Raw genomic sequence first — 11,983 nt, 5'->3', positions numbered from 1 at the left:
TTAATCAAGTTCTTCATTTTGTTTGTGAATTTTAGTTTGTTCATTAAAAGGGGGATTTGTTATAAGATAATGGTAAACTCACCCAGGTCGTTTTCCTTATTTTTTCGGATTCCTTCGAATGGTTTAAAACCTATCAACTATATAGGTTATATTTTTAAGTTTTAACCAATTCATATCATGTAAACGTGTCAAACAGATTAAATTGGTTAAACGGGTCAAGAGGTGCAAACTGTTTTTATACTTCGACCAAAAAATTAGAAAAATGTGTTTTTTTACTTTTCAGCTAATAGCTTCTAATAGCTTCTGGCCCTGTGTGTAAAACTCTTTTTTTAACATCAATAATGAATCCATGTTCCATAATGTTGTCATACTTAGTTATTTTAAACCATATCTTAATATCAAGGTTGTTCCATAATGTGTTAATATCAACTTTGACCAATTTACTTATGTGCAGACATTAGAAGTTACCCTTTGGTGAGATTTGTAGGATGTTTGGGTAGCTATAGCCTATAGGTAGTCTTTATGTTTTAAATTTGTTGTATACATAAAATAACTGGTCCAACCCCCTCAAATTGATTGTTTGTGAAGGGGCCGAAGCAAAGGTTCAGATGTGGACACTGTATGGTTTATGGTTGGGCTCTTATTCCAAATGTCTTTTCCCTTTATTTGGTTCACGATTCATAAATAAAAAAGAATATTGGTTATCTCATTGTAGCTTTTTTGTTGGGTGCGGCTCCTGGTTTTGTTAGTTGGGGAAGGCGTAGTTGATTGGTTTCACGGGGTAAATAACTGGCCAACTGGAGTACACATCAGAAGTGTAAGAAGGTGTTGACAGCAGTGATGTTTGCGGCTATGTGGAGAGCTTGGATGGCCAAGCACAAAAAAAATGTTAACGGCAGGGCGACTTCATTACAACTCGTCATCCAACCCAAACACCGTGCCCCCCCCCCCCCCCCCCCGCGGTCCCGTCGTCCTCGTTCGATTCTCGCCGTTTGCGACGTTCCAAAAAGTGGGCCCAATTCCAAGAAAGTGACCGTTATTAAAAAAAATCCATTTTTTTACAAACAAACAAACGGTCATATTTTAAAAATATATATATTTACATTCCATTTTCACTTTCAATCACAAAATTAACCTCAAAATTTCATCTCTTTCTCACATAATTTTTATAAACCTTCTTCCACTTTTATAAACCTTACACTCTTTCATGGATCCCTTCAACAACCCGGACAACCCGAACAATCCGAACAACCCGAACAATCCCAACAATCCGACCCAACCTAATGTTTTCTCGGTTCCGGGATATTATCCGACGCTAGAACCGAACCAATTCTCGCAATATTCATCAAATGCGTTTGCTTCATTCCAACACTCGCCAAACCAATTCGCTCAATTCTCCCAAAATCAAGCCCTTCAACAAATGATGATGCGGGGTGCTTATAATTTCCCACCCGTTCAACCTCAACCGATCCCCACACCACCCGTTCAACCTCAACCGATCCCGACGCAACCATTTCAACAATCCGAACCCGAAGACGATGTGGAGGTTGTTCCCGAAACCCAACCGCCTAAAGGAAAAGGAAAACGAAACAAAGGCAAGCAAGTGGTGGGTGATCAACCGTCCAAAACCGAAGGCGACTAAGTGGACACCAATCGAAGAAGAAGCCTTAGCCAAGGCTTTCATTAGCATGTCTGACCACCCAACAAAAGGTTCGTATTTTTTTTAAAGTTTAAATTTTTTAAAGTTAAATTTTTTTTTTAAAGTTTAATTTTTTTTTTCTTAGCCAAGCCTAAACAGTTTGTTTTTTTTTTTAAGTTTTTTTTTTTTTTTGTTAACAGTTGCTTTTTTAGTTTATTAGTTTTAAAGTTTAATTTTTTTGTTTATTATTTTGTTAACAGTTTAATTTTTTTTGTTTATTATTTTGTCAACACTTTATATATTTTGTTTGTTTTTTATAGGTAATAACCAATCGGGTGAGGGGTTTTGGTCCAAGGTATTGGCGAAGTTTCTCGTCCTTATGGACCAAGGCCCGTATCGAGATGTCGATTCGGTCTCCTAAAAGTGGCGGAAAATGAACTCGTCCATCAATAGGTTTTGCGAGGAATATAATAAATTATATACAAGTGACCGTCGTAGCGGGTGGAGCGACGACGATGTGTTCAAAAAAGCGTTGGACAAGTATAAGCAAAACAATGGTAATACCAACTTTCCTCACGTTCGCGCGTGGATGGTTGTAAAAGACGAACCAAAATGGGCGCCTATTCCCAACGAGGTGGCGATGGCGAAACGCCAAAAAACATCACATCGGAAACGGGTAGTTTTAGCGCCGGTGGATCGGACGCGAGGTGTAACATAAACTTAAATGATGACGCCGACTTTGACGAAGAGGAGTACGCCGTACATGAACCGGAGCGTCCACCGGGCCGAGACAAATCAAAGAATTGAAGGAGCGGGCCAAGGGGAAAGAAAAGGAAAAGGTGGACCCGAACATGGTTGAGTTTATGAAACACTTAAAAATGTACAACGACGTCTCGGCCCAAAAGACGAAGGCGAAGGAGCGGGCCGTCGAAGAAAAAACTCGTGTATCGGAAGAAAAGTTACGCGAGAAGGTCCGATTGTCGAATGAGAAAATCCGAATTTCCGATTAAAAATTCGGCTCAAGGAATGGGAAATAATATCGATGAATGTCGAGGACGAACCCGAGCCGAAACGTTCGATGTTGAAAAAATTACAACACGACATCATGAAAAAACATCAAATTATTTAACTCTATGTTTATTTTTATTAAGTCTTTGGTTTTTTTTATTAAGTGTATGTTTTTTTTTTAAGTTTATGTTTTTTTTATGTTTATGTAATGTGGGTTTAATATTAATGAAAATATTTTGTTAGTATATTTGTTAAATATTAAAAAAATAGAACACTAAAAAAAATAAAAAAAAACATAAAAAGTGGTGGAGGACTATGACTAGGATCATCCTACCATTACCTCTAGTTTTGGAGGATGGACCATCTTTGGGAGGAATATGACGTGACGCCTACGTGGCGGATCATCCTCCAAGGTTGGTCCATCACCATACCCACTAGCCTTATATTTCATGATCCAACACTCTTGCTCATACCTCAGAACCAATGTCTTTTAATTAACTTATTAACAACAGCTCATGATAAACTATTACAGAACCACATATCAAGTCGAGATCACACGCAGTATAGGAATGTTACAACAGTTACCAGGCCACTTAAAAGTGAAGCTTTATATTACACACCGCCATACAAACGACTTACAGTAGAAGAAAACCACATATCTTTTGCGTATTTCCCATTATTTACGTTCATCTTAAAGCCATCACGGGCCAGGGTGTAATCCCAGCAGCAGGCAGTGATGGCCTAATGATGGGAGCTCGCTTCACTACTGAGAATGCTTCATTGAGTCGTGCAGCCCGGCTCATAACCTGAGATACCTTCTGTACAACAATCCACACAACAAATGTTGACACATATAACATATAACAGATGTATATAAAAAGTCATGAATCTGGTTCAAATAAAAAGGGGTCCTTAAAATAAAGAGTGTGGAGAGGATATTGGTGCTGACACGTGTATAAAAGTTTGTGACTGCATCACAATATAAAAACATCGTCCACATGTTAAAAAAATTGTGCATCAACACAAAAATTCCCACCAGAATCCAACCAACACTTAAGGTATTTCTCAGTTAAAAAATTGTGCATTAAGACAAATGTTCCTACCAGAATCCAACCAACACTCATAACTCATTTATCAGTTTAATGTAAAACATGTGTGAATGCGTCTAGAATTTCAGTGTGATTTGAATCCAGCTCGTCTTTCGGTTTTTATGACAAACAAAGTTTTCGATTTTTCGGAAATGGGAAGTAAAAATCAACAATCGATCAAAGCCAAGGAGGTTACACTATTTTCTTATTGGTTTATAGTGATACGAGTTATCAATCGGATCTTTGCGTTTGTGGAAGCTTTTTTAATCATTTATAAAATATGTGTGTATGTATATGTATACATATGCTACACATATACACACCATACATACACGCTACATATGTGTGTGTTAAAAGATGGCAAAATGAGACGATCAAGTAGAGTAACGGCTCAATATAGGTAGGTTTCAATACGACAATACGGGTCAAGACAGGTTTGGTTAACCCGCCAACACCTTTTTTGCCTAATTTAATTTGATTAAAAGATTAACTATAGTTTTTTGATAAAGCTAACTTAAAATGTTATAAGCATTTAGATGCATATTTGTTTCGCCTCATTTCGCCGATCCGACAAGTTCCGTTTTTCACCAAGTTTTAAACTTCCCCCTTTTATTCTATTAAACATATCATATAACACAAATTACACTTTTTCTAAGTACATGTATATCTAGTATACATTTTTACCCATGAAACAAACACTGAAACCCCATTAGTAGATCTTAATTAAGTACTGTCATGGTGTCCCGTGATATAACAGTTATACGATTCTGCTAAGTTCACCTTATTAGACAACATTGACCACTGAATTAGTGCTGTAAATTATGCAATTAGTGCTGTAAATTATGTAATCTGTTCCTCAATTTTCTCTTGGTCAAATATTCTAATTTGTATAGTTATGTCATTTCCTTTTCTGTTGTAACAATTATTTATTATATAAAGTCGGTCCTCTAGCCCCATTTGGGCAGAGAAGTATTCTCCCACATGGTATCAGAGCCTAAATCGGATCCTCTCTCTTCCTTTCTCTGGTTTTCTTTTTGCCTCCCACCACCCTCCTTCCATGGCAACCTCAGATTCCTCTTCTTCTTCTTCCCTTCCAATGGCTACCCTCCTTCACATGATCACTCTCAAGCTTTCACCCTCCAACTACCTTTACTGGAAACATCAGCTTCTCCCTCTTCTTGCATCTCAGAAACTCGTCGGTCATGTCGACGGTTCTCTTCCTACTCCTCCGGCTACCAAATCCGTTGACTCCAAACAGGTCCCAAACCCTGACCATACCACCTGGCTTGAGAATGATCAGAAAACAATTCTCATCATTAATTCCTCCTTAACCGAGGAGGCTGTTGTAGAGATTCTTGGCCTCACATCGGCACGTCAGATCTGGCGTTCTCTGGAGGCGGCATACAACAATACATCCCTTGAACGGATGCACCTGCTCTGTGACAGTCTTCGTCAACTGTCAAAGAGCTCTTCTTCTGTTGCTGAGTTCGGCCGGAAGTTTAAAGCAATCTGTGACCAGTTAGCAGCTATAGGGCAACCGGTCACCGAAACTGATAAAACTCATTGGTTTCTTTGCGGTCTCGGACCAACCTTTGAGAGCTGGTCCACTGCCATTCGAACCAACCGGGATCCTCTCTCTTTCTGTGACCTTCTGACCAAAGCAGAGAGCCAGGAGCGATTTCTCCAAACCCTTCATCCACCGAATCCTGCCCCTGTTACCTTTGTTGCTAATCAAACCCACTCTCGAAACACCAGTATGAACAGATCCAGTCTGCCTCCACCAACCGAAATCCAGCCTCAAACACTTACAATCGGGCTCCTCGCAAACCGCCTCACTGCCAACTCTGTAGAACCAACGGACACTATGCAAGCAATTGTCCCAAACTCTCCTCGTTTGCGGCTGCCTCTACTGGTGCTGAAAGTATTGCACAGGCCTTCCAGGCTCAGTGCCATGTTACTACGGACGACCCCGATTGGACAGCAGACACCGGTGCCACTTCTCACATGACCGATGATACCGATAATCTCCATGATTCCTCTTCATACAACGGTAACTCTACTGTTGTCTTTGGTAATGGTTTATCCTTACCAATTTCGCATACGGGTCATGTTACTTTAAACAACCATGTTAAATTAAATGATGTTTTGGTTGTTCCCCAGATAACCAAAAATCTTCTTTCTATTAGCAAATTGACTAATGATTATCCTGTTGACGTTCTTTTCTCAAACTCATTTTTTACTATTCAGGACCGGAAAACAAGCCAACCTCTCGCTCAAGGTCGGTGTGAAAATGGTCTCTACGTGCTTCGGGAAAAGAATCTTGCCTTTGTTGCTTCCATTTCGTCGAATAAAGCCTCTTTTGAATTGTGGCATAATCGTTTAGGGCAGGTTGCCTTTGATATTATTTCCATTTTAAAAAGACACGGTTGTTTATCTTTTACATCTATTTTGCCTAAACCTAGTGTTTGCTCTCCTTGTCAACTTGCTAAGTCTCATAAATTACCATTTGCATTAAATGCTAAACGTGCTTTACATCCGTTAGATCTTGTGCATTGTGATTTATGGGGTCCTTCACCTGTTACTAGTAATGATGGATATAGATTTTATGCGGTTTTTGTGGATGATCACTCACGCTTTTCATGGTTGTATCCTTTAAAAACAAAAAATGGATTTTATTCCGTTTTGCAAACCTTTTTACGGTTTGTCCAAACACAATTTGCACGCAAGGTCAAAATCTTCCAAAGCAATGGAGGTACGGAATTTGTCAATCAACATGTGCGGAAAATATTTGATGAAAATGGAACTTTTCACCGCCTTTCGTGCCCATACACCGCCTCTCAGAACGGTCGGGCCGAAAGGAAACATGGTCACATTGTGGAAACGGGTCTCGCAATGTTATTTCATGCTCACATTCCGGTTACTCATTGGGTAGACGCCTTTAGCACCGCCACTCATATTATTAATCGTTTACCCTCAAAACCTCTTAATGACAAGTCCCCGTTTAAGGTTCTTTTTTCCACAACACCCGTCTACAACAACTTTCGTGTTTTTGGGTGTTGTGTTTATCTATATCTTCGAGACTATGTTCCTCATAAGCTAGCTCCTCGAAGCATTCCATGTATTTTCATGGGTTATGCCCCACAATACAAAGGATACAAATGTTTTGACCCTCAAACATCTCGTATGTATGTGACCCGTCATGCCCGTTTTGACGAAACCGTTCTTCCTTATGTTTGTGACTCTCCCAACACGAATATTACCAATCTGTTCCTCACAACCAATCAAGAGCCTTCCATAACCTCCATTGCTTTAGATCCAACTGTACCGAACTCCACCTCTCCACCCGATCCTACTCCTCAACCCTTTTCCCCTGCTCCCACATCCTGTCCATTGTGTAAATCTGACTCTACTTATCCCGTGCCTTACTCGCAGCCCGTTTCTACAGCCTCTATCGCCCAAAACACTGCTCCAAACAGCCCAAATTCTGTCCAACAAACAGCCCCAAACACTAGCACCCAGCCTGTCCCAACTACCTCCGCTTCAGCAGCCCCTACCCAACCCAATCCACCTCCCATTACTCATACTTACAGTCGAAGACAGCCTGGTAGCACTCAACCTAGTTCTGTCTTCTATCCTGACCATGTTACTACACCCACTGCCTCCACCCCATCTTCTAATTCCTCACCTGATGACAGCAACCCTTCGCCACCACCTTCCAGCCCTGATTCAGCACCGTCCACTGGTGCTTCTTCTTCTTCTGAGGACTCGGTGTCCCCGGCTGCATCTCCATCCATGGCAGCTTCTACACCACCTCCTCAACCCGTTTCATCTCACCCTATGGTCACCCGCTCTAAAGTGGGTACTTTTAAACCCAATCCCAAGCACAATGCCTCTCTTGTGCACATCATGCAATTCGGCCTTCATGCTGCTTTACTCAAGTCTCATGATCCTAAAGGGTTCAAAAGCGCCTCAAAACACCCTCACTGGCTCCTTACAATGCAAGATGAACTTAAGGCCCTTCAACGCAACCACACATGGACCCTTGTACCCCGACCTCACTCGCCCAATGTTGCTGGTTCCTGATGCGTGTGTAGTGTAATATATTTTAGATATATATTTTAAGCCCTTTTTACACTTTTTAGCCAAGTTTTAAATTTATAAAACACGATATTTACTAACACTAAACACACATATGGGCAAATGCACCCATCGTGGACGTAGTATAGTGTTGATAAGATACCGAGGTTTAAGGGGTTGGCTACCTCTCCAAAGTTTTTGGGATTATCCCCAGTTTAAGGTATCTTATACCTTCTAAGGTTTAAAGGTTTTCACCTTTCATACGAATTGGTTTTAACACCCCGCCAGTAGCGCATGTTTATCCAAGTATGGTTCGAGGCAATGGGACCAGTACACGCTTAGTGGCTGACATTTCATTGTTGTTGGCCATATGTAGGATCTCAAGTATAATGGTAGATGTACTATACATCCGTTATCCTTAGGTTTCTAACGTTTTCATGTTAGTTAAGGTTTTGGCATTTTCATATCACTTACGTTGGGCTAGTCGCCAGTTTGGGCCGGACCCCAGTATTCCAAGGATTTTTGGGCTTGGCCCAAGGTTATTTGGGCTTGGCCCAAGGTTATTTGGGCTTGTCCCCAGTTTATTTGGGCGTGTCCCCAGTTATGATGGGTTTATCCCCATGATATTTGGCTTAGTCCCAAGTACTTTTTTACAGGTTCTTGAAGCTTTAAAGGTTTGCAAATAAGGATCCTGAATCCTTAAAACTTAACTGATTTCTCTGGTCTGTTTATGCAATTGTAAGTCTTAAGGATATAGGATCCTAACTTGGATTCTCTGGTATGTTTTATCCTTAGTTTATTTACATCATTCATTACACCCTAGACCATTTAATTCAGGATACATGATCCTTGATCATATAACTTCTCATATTTTGTAGAGTTATTATGGAGAATTGGTATATTTTTTACAATCCAAAATTCTCTAAGTTTTATAAAATAAAGCTAATAATAAACATAAACACATCAAAACAACATTTTAGAAATAAAAATACAACACAAGATATAGTTAAAAGGTTGTAACTTTTATTAAAACCCCGTTAAATGGTTACCAAAATCATCAACCCAAGTTTCTACCAACAAAACGTGGCCCGTCCACTTGGGTTGATAAAGGGTGTCCATACTAGTTGTTCTTAAGATGCGGGAAAGTAAAGGCGAGGGGTGTAAAGGCTTCATCCTCCACAAACAGAAGGACCCATCCACCTTTGCCACCCCCTATTGTCTAAAAGATCATGGATCCTCACCCTAAAAACTATTGTTCAAATACTTACAAACCAAATTGTTCAGAATTAAAACACCATAAACAAAAAAAAACCAAACCACATATCCTAAAAAAGTGGGCTCAGGCCTCGTCTATATCATCCTTCATTACCCACTTCAGCAACACCACCTTCAGCTGCACCCTCTTCACCAGCCTCCTTCTGATCCTTAACCCCGCTTGGTCCTGCTTCCAGAGCCATCACCTGATCCACATCGCCATAACCACCTAGGTTTAGGAGAGCCTGCTTCCATCCAGCAATGTCCCAAGCAGAGCGGTCAAACGCAGGATCCATAGCCTCCTGGGCTATCTTGATCCTAGCCTGAAGAACAGTGCGGGCAGCGTAGACCTTAACATCTTCTATAGCGTTCATTTGTGCTTCATGAATCCCGATTTCAGCATACATCAGCTGGTCGTCCAAACCTGACTTCTCCTTCTCCACTTGAGCAATCTTCTTGTCCTTAGCAGAAGCAATGGAACAAAGATCAACCAACTTCTCCTCTACATCTGCAAGACTCTTGTCATGGAGGGCTTTGAGACGAAGAAATCTCTGCAGGTTACAAGAACTCAGGATCAGTGATCCTTAACAGCAGCCAGAAAAAAAATTAGGATCAAGGATCCTTACCACGGTGACGAAGTCATGAAACTGGCACTCGATTTGGAAGCTATCCTCCTCAGGGTCTGATGGTTTCTTCCTTTTGGATCCAGTTTTAGCACGGGTGGTCATGACCTTGGGCTCTGGTTGGATTTGGCCTCTGGCTAGCTCTCTCTTGATTGAACAAGGGGAGATCATGTTGTCAATATCGCCCAGATCAAATATTGAGGAAGACTTTGACGCGGACCTAGGAGCACCTATTCAGCCAACATAAAGATAAGTATTTGTGATCCTTTAACTTTAATTTTATTTTATTTGATTATACAAGAGTACTTACTTGACATTGTGAAGCAGGTGGATGTCGTATCTTCTAAATCCTTTGCTTTTGGCTTGAATGTTCTAACCGTTGAGTCTAATGACCAGAATGCAGCTATTTTTTGTTCAGTTCCAGGCTGATCAGCAAGAGAGGAAAAATTGGTCACTGCACAAGTAGATAAAACAGTATCAGTTATCCTCACGTAAAAAAGAACTCTCTGCAGTCCTAACCTAAGGATCCTATATCCTACCCTTCAAAGTCTACTTTCTTGGAAGACTATTCTTTAAAGGAAATGTATCCCTCTTTACAAAGAAGAACTGGTTTCTCCAGGAGGTATCGTTTTTGGTGGTTTTGAGGAGTGGGAGTGGCTACTGAGGTTTGGCTTTGAATAGAAATCGGTGGGATCCATGAGACACAAGATTGTACATGCGCGAGAGTTCACAAAAGTTGAAATCCAATCCTTCCTCACTTATGATTTGCTTAAGAGTGCATAACACCCTCCACAGCATCGGCATCGCCTGGCTATAGCACAGACCAGTCAATGTGAAGAATCGTTGGGTGAACTCTGGGAAGGGATAGGAATAGCTAATTTGGAATGGTGCAGCAGGAAAACAAACCCAAACAGAGGATACCGAATCACTTTTAAGTGAAGAATCAAAAGGTCGAAATACTGTTCCCGGAGGGAAACGAGTATACAACTGATCGACTTCAGGATCGGTGAACCTACATAGCTCTGTAGAAGGATTCTTCAGCACGTCTTGGCTTTTGGTGGGCTATCATGATCCTGGTCCTTATTCAGAGAGGATCGAGTGACCATTTTCATCATTGAATCGCTGAAGAAAAAGGATGAATACAGAAGAAAAGGAGAAGAGAGGAGGAAAGAATACCTAATGAATCTCAGATATGGGTTTTAAATTAGTGATCACTGATCTTAAATGGGATTTCTGAATCAATGCATTAATTTGATGTTGGGGCTAAACTTCTTCTTGTTTGGCCCATCTTTTCCCCTATCTATACACAATGATGGTTGCAGGCTTATCCTATCAATGGCACAAGCGCTGTAACGGCTAGTTCAATTCTTAACGACTAGTTCGAAAGAAACTTAAAATATCGTAGATAAAATTAAACTAATATCGGTCATATTTGGGGGCAATTGTTAGTGGTTAATATTTATAGCTATGGATCACATATCCTTAGATTAGTCTGGATCACTGAACCTTAACAGATGGTGAAGGAAGTATGAGGATCACGGATCCTTATTACTGTTTATATTAACTAATAATTGTATCCTTTGTTTAAAACTATATTCGCAGGTACATAACGAGTTGGACTTAGTCAATGCTAGAATTTTAGGGAATATGCTCTCTATTTCGCACGAGTAGGAAGCATGTAGCCATTATGGAGAACATAGGATACTCGCATGAATTTCGCATTGTTTGTTACGTATTAGTTTCCATTTTTATAAGGGAATTATGATCTCATTTTAGGCACATAATATCACAACACTCGAACACAGCAGACTTTTGCTAACTCTCACCTCTCTCGCAAACTACACACTAGTCTACATTATACTGAGCTCATAGTTTTTCGAAGTTGTACAAGGATCACTCTTCATTTTTCTTATACATTTAGTGATCGGTAGTTTCCATCACCCGAGGTTTCTATGCCGAAAATCTATCAAGGATCAAGGGCTTTTTCCTCGTATAAATATCCGTGTTCATTGTGATATTTTACATTATACTTTGATCACTCAATTGTTCATACACATTAGCACTCTACCTCACAAATAAAATTTGGTTACATTATCTTTAAACTGATTCTTAACCAAAACAATTTGGCGCACAGATAATGCTCATGAGGTGCTTGTCAAAATTGTGTGAGGCGCACACATCAGGTGCACCTCCTATACATTGGCAGATTTTATGCAATGAGATGATATACATAAAGTTAGTTATATAGGTTGTACATAAATGTTATTCATATCTAGATTTAGGTACATGATGAT

The sequence above is a fragment of the Helianthus annuus genome, chromosome 15 (assembly GCF_002127325.2).
Source record: "Helianthus annuus cultivar XRQ/B chromosome 15, HanXRQr2.0-SUNRISE, whole genome shotgun sequence".
Lineage (NCBI taxonomy): Eukaryota > Viridiplantae > Streptophyta > Magnoliopsida > Asterales > Asteraceae > Helianthus > Helianthus annuus.
This window is presented reverse-complemented; position numbering follows the sequence as displayed.